We start from the raw sequence: 12,403 nt of genomic DNA on the forward strand, positions 1-12,403 counted from the left end.
CAGCAAGACAGGGCCGGCCGGGTGCAGAGTTCAAAAGATTAGCAATTTTAACGTTGGCTCCTATGGAGACGATGGGTACTCAGAATTCAGTCTACCTGCAGGTAAGTACCCGCGGCTCGGGGGGCAGACGAGGGGGGGGATTAAAGGAGCACTGGAGGGGCCACAAGTAGGCACCAAACACACACCCTCAGCGGCAGAAGGGCAGCCGGGTGCAGGGCGCAAACAGGACATTGGGTTTCCAATTCTGGTCTATGAGGAGACCCTGGGGGTGACTCAGAGGCTGCAGGCAAGTTCCGGGTGGGTGGCTTGGGCACACCACCAGTCGGACAGGGAGGAGGGCTGCCTGCTGAATGTGGCTGTTTCGGGTGTCGGTTTCTACAAGGTCTGGGGGCTGCGGGTGCAGTGGGTCCTTGGGCGTCTTATATCTACGTCCGGAGCTTTCGCGGTCAGGGGGGGGTCTTCGGATTCCCTCGGCAGGCATCGTCGCGGAGGGGTGGAAAGGTAAACCCAGAGTGGGTACTTAATCGGAATCGCCTGGGACTCCTCTCTAGCTGTTTGGACCACCTGGACACGGGCCATGGGTTTTGGGTGCAGAGTGGTTAGGGATCACACATTCGGAGAGACATGGGAGTCCTGGGTTGTTGATTTCTTGTGAGACAGGGCTGTTGTCCACGGGAGCTCTTGGTCCTTTTAGGTGCAGGGCAGTCCTTTGGAGCTTGGCAGAGGTTTCTGGTCCCCCTGGATGCATCGCTGTTCTTCTGCAGGTTCTTTGAAGCAGGAGACAGGCTGGTAGGGCTGGAGTCAAATCAGTTGTCATCTTCATTCTTTTCTGCTGGGGTTTCAGGTTAGCAGTCTTTCTTCTTGTTAAGTCGCCAGGAATCTGGTAAGCTGGGTTCAGGGAGGCCCTTAAATCCTAAGTTTAGGGGTGTTTGACGGGTCAGAGGGCAGTAGCCAATGGCTACTGTCCCTGTGGGTGGCTACATCCTCCTTCCACCCCCTCCCTTTGGGGAGGAGGGCACAAACAATCCTATTGGTCCCTTTCCTCCAAACCAAGATGGAGGATTCCCCGGGGTGGGGGTGGAGGTGAAGGGGTCCTCCCTGTTTTCCCTGACTGTCCCACTAGACTTGCTGCCAAAAGTGGGCTTTGTCCTGGGGGGGGGGGGGGGGGGGGGGGCGGCGACACAGGCAGCTCCACTAGCTGGAGTGCCCTGGGGCACTGCAATTCGAGGCTTGGGCCTTTGGGGTTAAGCACCAGGTGTTACAGTTCCTGTAGGGAGAGGCGTAAAGCAATTCCACCCAGGATGGACTTTGCTTCTGACCACAGAGTACATGAAGGCATTCAACCCATGTGGTCATAAACTTGTCTGAAAGAGGCAGGCTGGCACAGACCGGTCAGTCCTACACTAGCAGTTTAACCAACATACAGGAGGCATCTCTAAGACGCCCTCTGTGTGCATTTTTCAATAAATCCCTCACTGGCATCAGTGTGGGTTTATTGTACTGAGAACTTTGATACCAAACTTCCCAGCATTCAGTGAAGCCATGGAGTTTGTAATGACAAACTCCCAGACCATATACTCAATATCTCAATATGGCTACAATGCACTTACAATATCTAAGAATGGACTTAGACACTGTAGGGGCATATTGCTCAGGCAGCTATGCCATCACCTGTGGTATAGTGCACCACCCTGCCTCAGGGCTGTAAGGCCTGCTAGAGGGGTGACGTACCTATGCCACAGGCAGTGGTTTGTGGGCATGGCACCCTGAGAGGGGTGCCATGTCGACTTTGTCTTTTTATCCCCACCAGTACACACAGGCTGCAAAGCAGTGCACATGTGCTGGGTGAGGAGTCCCTTAGGGTGGCATTACACATGCTGCAGCCCTAAGAGACCTATCCTGGCCAAAGGGCCCTTGGCACCATGGGTACCTTTTACAAGGGACTTAACTGTGTGCCAGGGTTGTGTCAACTGTGGGAAAAAAGGTACAGTTCTTGGGGAAGAACACTGGTGCTGGGGCCTGGTTAGCAGGATCCCAGCACACTTTTAAAGTTGGCATCAGCACTAGGCAAAACATGGGCGTAATCATGCCAACAGTGGCACTGTTCTACAGCTTTGATAATCAAGTCGTCCAAATACGGGACATGAATATTCTGTCTGCACAGATGTACTGCTACCACTGCTAAGCATTTGGTGAACATTTCGATTGCAGTAGTGACCCCGAATGGGAGCACTTTGAACTGATAATGCTTGCCCGCTATGACAAACCTGAGATATTTGCAGTGTGCTGGGTGGATTGGGAAGTGAAAGCAGGCGTCCTTTAAGTCTAGTGCTGACAAAGTCAGCTTGCTGGAGAAGTGGGATCACACCTTGGAGAATGACCATGTGGAAATGCTCTGACAGGATGAAATGATTTAAGAGCCTGAGATCTAAAATGGGCCATAGAGAGCTGCCCTTTCTGGGGAAGGGAAAGTAAAGAGTATACTCCTGATACCCAATGTTGACGAGGGTTGGTTCTGTAAATTCTTTGCAAGAGACCCTGTACTTCCTGTTTGAGCAGGTTTTTATGTTCCACAGAGAGTTTGTGTCTACAAGATGGAAAGTTTAGAGGTGTGGTGATGAGCTCCAGGCAATAATGATGTTGGATAACGTCCAACATGCAATGATCCAATTTTATGGATCGCCAGGTAGGGAGATATTGTTGTAATCAACCCACAACTGGTGTTAAATGATCGAGGGGACAGAGAAGGGAGTCACTGCTTGGTGGTGGATGGTCCACCACGTGAGGAACCACCTTTCACACAGTCTTTGGAGTTGTTACACTGTACATGCCCTTGTAATAAACTTGTGAAGAGGAGATCTGAGTTTGTGGTCACGATTAAGAGGCATAAGAAGATACTGCTTTTGTGCCTGGCTTATATGAGTGGTGAAAAGAGCCACAAGGAGTGGGGGTTTGGAGTGTCTCCCTGGATGTGGCAACCTCTGTCCTCCTTCATCTTTTCTAACACTTGGTCAAATTGTGGACCAAACAGGTGTTCCTTGCCAAAAGGGACTTTTAAAAGTGTTTGCTGAACTTCTGACTTGAATACTAAATAGCCCTGGAAGCTCTATCTGCAGAATCTAGGGCACAGCTAATGGAATTTTTGGAAACCACACTGCCTTCTTGTACTATTTGCTGTACTTTTTTAATGCTCCTATGAGAGATTGCAGGAATTCCTCCATCTCGTCCCAGTGGGTGTGATTATACCTGGGTAACAGAACATGTGTATTGGCAGTTCACTGCGCCGCTACTCGTCTCCCTAAAGCATCATTTAGCTTGGACTCTATCAGGAGGTGGAGCACCAGCTGTGCTTTGTTGAATTAGCCCTCTTGCGGGCATTGGGCAAGGCCAGTGAGTTTGGGGGGGGGGGGGGGGTGAGGGGGGAGGGGGGTAATTGAGGAGGGAACGTGCTCTCAGATGTACCTAGGATCTGAGGATAAGGCTTTGTATTTTTTGTCAACCCTCGGAGTGATGATTCATGTTCGCGCGGGGTCTTTTAAGACGTCATCCAGGTGACAGAGCATGACTTTAAGCATAGGGAGGTACTGGGTAGGCCTATGTGTACTGGATAAAGTTTTGAAGAGTAAATCCTCTTCTATAGGGTCTTTATGGAGCGGCCCCTTAGGTGGAGGAGGATGCAAAGGGCTAGTAGCCTTGTCCTTCTTCCTCATTTTAACAGGCACCAGCAAGTCTACTGCTTCTCCAAAGGAAAGTTGAATGAAGGTGGCATTGACACCACAGTCTTGGCTACGATGCGGCCACAGTGTTAGGCTATATGTGCAGCTGCTTTTAGCGTGGAGTGAGCCATTCCTGCAACGTCTGGAGTATTGGTTCAGGAGAAGAATTTTATGCTGGTGTCAAAATGTTTGGTGCCGAAAGTTGATTTGACTTCAGAGCCGCAGTGGTTGATGCCAAAGTCATCGGCGCCAGAGTGGTCAGAGATGAAGATGAAGTTGGTCGGCTCGGTGTGGAAGTCGAAGGCTTCGGCTTTGGTTTTGGTGCCAAGCCAGAGGGCGGGGCATCGGCAGCAGATGAGCGGTGCCTGTCATGGGCTGCTGCCAGTGGTGACCCCGGAGCCATATGTTCAGTCTGGACCAATCGTTTTTTTGGTGGCAGCAGAGGGACGTTACTAAAGACCTGGTGGAAGGTCCTACATTTGGAGGTCAATCGTTAAATCGGAGACGGGGCCAGAACATTCAACTTAAAAAGCCTCTTCTTCGGCTGCAGAGGCCTCATTGAATTCTTCCCTCCTCCTCCTCGACATCCTGTTGACAGTAGATGTTTGCTGTGTCTTTGACTTCCGCAAGCTGCATCTCTTTGCGATGCACTCTTTGGGCCCATAAGGTTTTCTTCAATCGAGACGATCGGCTGGTCTCATAGCCGTCTTTCCTGTGATCAGGAGAGAAACAGATTGGAAACCTGATGGTCGGTCGGTCCACAGGTAATTAGCGTGGCAAAGACAGAAGCAGAAAGGAGTTTGTTGCATTAGCAGCGCAAGCTAAGGCAAACTGGAGCATTTCAATCGGACGGGCGAACGTTTTCTATATTTTCAAAACGTGGAGATGGAAACACAAAAAATACAGATGAGCGTAAGGGTGGTTTACGAAGTGAAAAGAGTCTGAAACGGTCTTAAACCGGAGCACAGTAATACACGTCTAACCCAGACAGTGGAAAGAAAATCTAACAAATTGAGTCGATGTCCACGTACATATCACCAAGAGGAGGAGTCACCTTACCTCATGATTCGAAAGACTTCTCCAAAGAAAAAAAACTTGGGCACTTTTGGACCCATCACTAGATGGCAGGAGCATACAAAGCATGTGTATATACAGCCACACATGCCTCGAAAACCATATTAAAACATTTGAACAACTGGCTAGTGAATCTCTCACAATCTTTCAAATATTTACAACTCTGACACACCTGAGAACCATATGAAGAGAAGCTAATGGCATTACCTGAATTCAAGCCATCTGAAGTTAAGAGACCATGGAGCAGAAAGGTAGAGGAGCGATCTCCATGGTGTATGGGTCCCAGTTAATCTACCACGCCACTTTTTGGCACTCAGGGCACTGGGGAAGAGATGAAGGCCAACTTAAGAACATGGAATTGATGGAGGACCCCGTCACACCCTGGCCATTTCTTTGCATCGTTGTCTCACGTAATTCAAGTACTTGACCTCAGTGTTTTACCACCCCATTAGATTATGGCACGCTGTGCTGACAACAGCATCTTTCTGCACGTTATATGGGACTGTCCAATCATTGAAGATTACTGGCAGCAAGTTCTAAGGTAGATTGTGGGAAAGTAGGATCTTTCTGACAACGATTGCTCTCACTTTTTACCTGGCGTCAGTGTGTTTTGACTGTAGCACACTGGGATCCTGCTAACCATACCACAGCGGCCGTGTTCTCGCCCCTAAATTTGGTTGGTAAGTACTAATTACACCCCATAATTGGCATACTGGTGTACCCATGTAAGTTCCAGATATAATCGTACTTAGGTACCCAGGGAACTGGTACACCAGTCGTCCCCCATGGGCTGCAGCATGTATTATGCCACTCATGGGAGCCCAGGAAAAATGTGTGTGCAGTCCTGCTAGTACAGCCTACATGAAAAGGTGCATGCACCTTTTCACTACAGGTCACTACACCAGGTAACTGTAAGTCACCCCTATGTTAGGCCCTCCTAGACCAGAGGGCAGGGTACAGGTCCCTGTGTGTGAGTGCACCCCTGCAAGAGCAGAGGTGTCCCTATGAAGTCCAGTTTGATTGCACTGGAATTCATAAGTGCGGGGAAGCCATTTTACCTGTGTACTGGACTTACCTGTGTCCAGCTACATAATGGTTACTCCGAACCAGGGCATATTTGATATCTAACATGTTGGAAATCATACCCCAATACTGTTGCCAGTATTGTTTGCATGATTCCTTGCACTTTGGGAGCTCCTTAGGGGACCCCCAGCATTGCTCTGACTAGTCTTCTGGAGTTTTCTGGGCAGCCTGTGCTGCTGCCACCCCACAAACCGGTTTCTGCGCTCCTGCTGCTTGACCAGCTCAGGCAGGAGAAGGCAAAACAAATGATTTCCTGTGGGAGAGGGAGGCAACACCCTCTCCCCTTGGAAATAGATGTGACATGGCTTGGGAGGGGTAGCCTCCCCAAGCCACTGGTACGCTTTAAAGGGCATATTTGGTGCCCTCTTTGCATAAACCGGTTTGCATCAGTCCAGGGTCCCCCTGTCCCTGCTCTGGTGCAAAAACTGGACAAAGGAAAGGGGAGTGGCAACTCCCCTGTCCATCACCACCCCAGGGGTGGTGCCCAGAACTCCTCTAGGTGGCCACATGATTCTGCCATCTTGAATCCAAGATGTAGAGAGGCCCCTGGAGCATCTGAGTGGCCATGTCAGGCAGGTGATGTCACAGCCCCCTCCTGATAGGTGGTCACCTTGCAGGTGACCAAATCCCTTTTAGGGCTATTTAGGGTCACTCTCTTCCGTGGGTCCTCAGATTTGACATGCAAGATTCCACCAGGACTTTTGTGCATCATTTATTTAATCTTCTATCCACTGGAACCGCAACTGGACTCTTCAGGAACCAACAATCTGCAACTTCAGTGATGACTCTGCTTTCCAACATTGTTTCTCCGGCTCCTTCCAGCAACTGCACAATTTCCAGGGCTGTGCATCCTCTGAGGTCGACGAGACGCCAGTCTGCACCAAGAATTACGAAGGAATCTCCCTTGGAGTGAAGGAGTCACTCACCTGCATCTACAGGCAGCAGCTGTAATGACGGCCAGCTGCGTGGATCTGCTCTCCCCGCAACTGTGTGAATCCTGCATCACAGGTCGTGGTCTGGAGTTGTCCCCTTGGTCCTCTCTATCAGGCTGTTCAACTTGGGAGGCAGTAAGCCTTGCCTGCTCCAAGGCATCTTCAGGCTCCGTGTATCCCCGGCCCTCAGCACTTCTTCCTGCCAAGCACATTCCCCTCTCTGCTGCTCCAAGGGTGCTGACAGTGCCTAATTTGTAAATAAAAAAGTGCTGGTGCCCAAAGCCCTCCTCTTAAACACGCGGCTGCAATTAAATGTAGGAACATGGAATACCGAGGCAGCGTAATCCTGAAGCCATCTCAGGCCTCTTCAATCCATACAAAGCCACTCTCTGCCTCTTCAGCTCACTCCAGCAGCTTTCTATTTTCTCCCTTTGTGACGCTTTGTTGTTTTTCCCTACCTCTGTCTTTCCCTTAAGTGTCTTTTGCTCGCAGCAAATGCTTGAGGCAGAAGAATAAGCCCCAGCCCGCAAAAATAAGCGTCAGTGCTCAGCACCGGAAACAACAAGCACAAATTAAGCACTGGGTGCTGAGTGGGCCTCACTGAGGCTTACTGTGCCTGCGGTCAGTGGGTTGCCTGTGGGGACTGCCTTCTCTTCTGGAGACCCTCCTGATTGTTGAGGGTCACCTCAGACTCCCCTCCAAGGGTCGAGTACCCTGGACCTTGATGATCCTCTTCAGTCTTGAAACAATTCTTTCTTCTCCTGCATTTGCCAAGGCTTGTCGGTGGTTTTCCTCGACCACTGACCCACTGTAACCAGACAGCCGACGTGTGACACCATCTGCATCATTTCAGGGACTCCTCCATTTCCTGTGCCACACAGCTGGTCTTCGTCCCTCGTAGACCTTGTCCTGCATCCACAGAAGGGTGGGTAGTGGCTCCTGCCACGAATGGACATTTCATCACGAACTGGACTTGGTCCCCTTCCTTTGCAGGTCCTCTTCTGCCAGATTCCACATTTGGGTTCTTCCAGTCTGGTTTGGGTCTTGCACAATCCTTTAAGTCCCCCTTTTGGTTTTGGGGAAAAGCAGGTACTTACTTCTGCTCTCCTGGTCGCTGGGGGTCACTCTGGTAATCACTTTTTGGGATTCCTAGTTCCCCAAGCTCCACTCGAACGAGCCCACATCCTAGGGTGGGGACTGTTTCTCACATTCCACTTTTTAGGTCGAGCATAGTAGCGTGCAAGTGCTGCTTTTCTTAAGTGTTGGCATCTATGTGGGCTTTTAACCACGCCCACCCATCACTATCACTCGTTCATGGGCTTGCCTTTCAAAAATCCTTTATCATCATTGGTAAATGCTTTACATTTGTCCCTCCTTGGGGCAATTTAGTTACTGCCTCGGCCAGCGACCCTGTTACTTGGATAATTACATGTTTGCCGATATGTTTGACTGCGAACAAGCTTCTTTTTCTTTTTGTCTCTCTTCTTCACACTCACGCTCATGGCAGCCATGGGGCAATCTCACTGGGGTCATAGCACTTTGAATTGCTTTGTTTATGTCAACTGTTTTACTTTACATTTGTCAATTTATGTGGCAAGAAAAGTCCAGTTAGGAATTTGCAACGCTAATAGCTCTAACTCGAGCAAAAGCAAACGCGAGACCCATTGAATTGCAAATGCTTGTTTGGTACATGGTTTGGCCTTCCCCTAGGGCCCTCACTATTTTTCATTACTTTTACCAATTCTTATTGCTTTTTGTACTCCTTACTGAATGATACTGTGTATATGTTTAATGTGTTTACTTATCTCCAGCCTTTTCTGCCTTGTAGTATTCTAGTATTTGGTTACCATAATAAAGTACCTTTATTTTTGTAACACCGTTATTTCATGTGTCACAGTGCTGTGTGACTATAGTGGTATTGCATAGGCTTTACGTGTTTCCTAGATAAGCTTTGGCTGCTCATCCACTACACACTACCTACACTTCACTAATAGGTGATACCTGGACCTGGTATAAGGTGTTAACACTAATAGGGGCTGCCAACACACCAGGAGAGCTTCCTACAGGTAGTCTGTTGAATTAAGCTAGGATATGCTGGTACATGATCTGTGGTGTGCCAAACTCAGTTATGAGAAATGCTGACCTTGTGCAACTATGAATCAGCTCTAACTCAATTTCTTTTTTAATTATTTTACTTATGTAGGTTTTCCTAAAATACAATACACATGTTATACTGAAGATATAAATGATGGTGAAACCTTCTGAAGATTGCTGGCCAACAGTAGCTAGTAAAAATGAAAAACTGAAGTAAGCAGGAAGTTGCAAGGATTTCAGAGTAAGGTTTTACACTAAAAACTGAATTTTATTCACAAACAGATAAATATACATCTACTACCTCTACTTCCCTTGTTAAAAACCAAAATAGCCATATCTGCTTTTGAATCTAGATCATGGGGTCTACCGTATGTTTTTTTTTTGTGGCTAAGAATCACTGCTTTACCAACTAGTATGATTACAGCTGCATGAGGCAAAATTGCTTGATAAAGCCTGGATTTGTGAACTGTAATAATGGTGTACGATATTTTGACCTTGCTATTTTATTTATACTGCCCTGTAAGCTCTTCATTGACAACATTTGAACCTGGTCCTTTCAAGACTGAGTATATCTTTGGGGGGGGGAAGCTGGACTACTAGATTTTATTAACGTAAAATCAAAGGTTTTAAAATGTCTTTACAAGTTTGTTTACATTAATATTAAGTTTACTTACATGACTGTATTGTTGTATCTATCCTCTTTATTTCATTAGTTGTGGCGTCCTGTGGAGGTCTGTAGAAGTCGGCTCTCTATACAGTGCACTAAAATGTACACTGCAGAGAGTCCAGTGGATCCCTAATTGATTTTGCAGAGGCAAAAGTAGATAGAACTAATGCTCTATTTTGTGATAGTGTGGGCGATCAGTTAGGTTTATCAGACAGTAGTGCTAGGCATTTGTTGTACTGCCAGCGGCAATAAATGAGACAAGAACACAAAGAATAAATCTTAGACCAATTCAGAAAAATAATTCTTTTTGTATGTGTTTCAAACCCAAGAACATCGTAATCAGGTAAGTAAATTGTTAAGCATGAATAGTTTGGAGTTTCAAAAAACAACACTTTTCAGAGTTCTCTCAATGTTATCTTATGGAGTTCAGCAAACACAGGATTAACAACGACTTACAAGGTCGAGCTCAGGGAGCAAAGGTAAGTACTGGGTACTGACCAGAACCACACGAACAGGCCACATCGGGCGGCACTGGAGAAGGCAGGTGCAGTAAGGCATCGGACCTTGTGACAAACAGGCTGCAGGCTCTAGCCAGGAAGCCAGTCAGGGACAACAGGCAGGTAGGTAGTAGACTTAGGGTGCTTGGGGACGTATGCGCAGCTTTGGCCTCTTCTCATGTTCCCAGCGGCAACAGATGTAGGAGTGTCTTTAGGAGTCGGGTTTTCCTCGCATAGAGGCCCTTGCGGTCAGGGGGTACGGCGTGCTGGGGCTGCAGGCGTCATCAAGTAGTCCAGCAGGGGTGTGCCCAGGGTGGACTCGAGGTCTTAGGAGCCAGGGGAAGTCGTTGGCACCAGTGACACACCTCAGATGGGTTCAGGAGTGACCGGTGCACTGGTTGCTGGAGGTGTCAGGTTTTCTCTCACCACAAGGCTGTGGGAGAGGGGGCCTGCATGCAGAGCAGCAGGTGTCGCGTGGGAGTCCAAGATGGGTGAAACCACACTGGACTAGGTCTCTGGGCAGCTGGTGACCAACGTGGGCACAGTTGGTTGGCTTCACCTCTGGTCGTGGACATCAGGAGAAGTGGTCTGGTGTTGGGCCTTTGGAGTTCCAGCAGCTGCAGTCTTTTCATTGGTATTTCTTGTGGCAGAACGGGAGACTTGAGCCTTTATTGAAGGCAGGACGATTTAGCTTCTTAGGCAGAATTCTTGGAGGTCAGCAGGTAGTCTGGGGTGGTCAACCGCTGCTTCTTTTCGTCTTCTGCAGGTGCAACTCTTTTTGTCCTCGTAGGTTGACAGGATGTGAGTTCTAGGTATCAGGGGTGCCACCTAAATACTCAATTTAGGGGCGTTACAGGGAGTGCCAAGTGGTAGCCAATGGACTGCCCACCCTTATGGTGACTACACACTTTATAGGACCACTTTCATTGGGAAGTGGGCAAACCGTAACCCTAGTGGTCTAATTTGTTCCAAACAAGATGGAGGAATTTAAAAAATAGTGTCCACTTCATCTCATCGCACTTAGGTGTGGGACTGGCTTGAAGTGGGCACTCCTCCCAATCTGCCTAATTTCCCTGCATGTGCTGCTGCCTGGAGAGACCTGGATCACATTACTAAGGCAGGTAGGCCTTTAACGCTTCCCGCCCTGGAGTCCATCCTGCTTGGATGAGGCGATAGCACCCCCGCCCAATGCAGGCTTTTGTCTCTGGGCCTCGAGAGCACTGGCTCTCACGTTGGGGGGCCAGCAATGCATCTATGGTTGCTGAACTGGTCAGGACCAGTTGGTCAACCTAACAGTAGCTGGTAGGTTTACAGGGGGCACCTCTAAGGTGATCTCTGGGTGCAGTTAATAATAAATCCCTCACTGGAATCAGTGAGGGTTTATTAATCTGAGATGTTTGATACACAAAATCGTTGTAATAAGACATCATGCAGCTGAGGAACTCGTAGTGACCAGTGTCCAGCACATGCATTTAAAATTTCTTCCCTGGACAATTACTATGTCTGAGAATAGACAAAGACTTAGTAGGGGTATATCTGCTCATGAAGATATGCCCTTGTGTAATATAATGCACCCTGCCTTAGAGCTGTAAGGCCTGTTAGAGGGATGACTTACATATATTGAATGCAGTGTTTAGGGGACATTGCACACAAGCTGTGTGCTATGTTGTGTTTTCACTTTTGTCTGCACCAAGACATGCAGCCTGCAATGGCAACCTGACATGTGCTCGGTGAGGGGTCCCTCAGGATGGCACAATTGATGTTGCAGCCCTAAGTAACCCTACTTAGTACCCAAGGTCCTTGGTACCAGGGGTATCATTTACTAGGGACTTACAGTGGGTGCTAGGGGTTTTGCCAATTGGGAAAAATTACTGCAGGTTTGTGAGGAAGAGATCTGACACAGGAGTACTTAATTGTCACAGTGTTGGGTAGAAGGTGCAGAGAAACCCATCCCCAGAAAACAAAAGGGCAGAAAGTAGAGACTGGGGTCAAAGAGGGTGTCTATTGGCATTTTAACAAACCTGTAAAATGGTTTTAAGATATCATTCTGGCAAGGTTGAGGCAATCTGGATTAACCATCACAACTTAAAGCATTAGATCGATTCATTTGGGGTGTGATTAGCTAAACTTTGAAAACAGGTGTTCAGCTGACTGGAGAACTAATAGTAAATGAGGATGATTAACGATTTACTTTTATTAACATTTGTTTAAAAAAAAATATATAAAAGCACAGCCTACTGAGAAACTGCCCATTTCATTTACGAAGTTTGAAAATCTCACATTTACTTGTATTGTCATAAAATATTACATTGCAAAACGGTAAAACATGACGGTGCAAAC

General features: G+C 48.0%; 1 protein-coding gene across 8 annotated transcripts in view; it reads right to left on the bottom strand.

Annotated features, from left to right (window-relative positions):
• Positions 1-12,403, bottom strand: part of CHD9 (chromodomain helicase DNA binding protein 9) — a 1,629,153-nt gene that overhangs the window by 949,869 nt on the left and 666,881 nt on the right. The gene's annotated exons all lie outside the window — the stretch shown is intronic.

The sequence above is a fragment of the Pleurodeles waltl genome, chromosome 12, assembly GCF_031143425.1.
Source record: "Pleurodeles waltl isolate 20211129_DDA chromosome 12, aPleWal1.hap1.20221129, whole genome shotgun sequence".
In the NCBI taxonomy this organism is placed as follows: Eukaryota; Metazoa; Chordata; class Amphibia; order Caudata; family Salamandridae; genus Pleurodeles; species Pleurodeles waltl.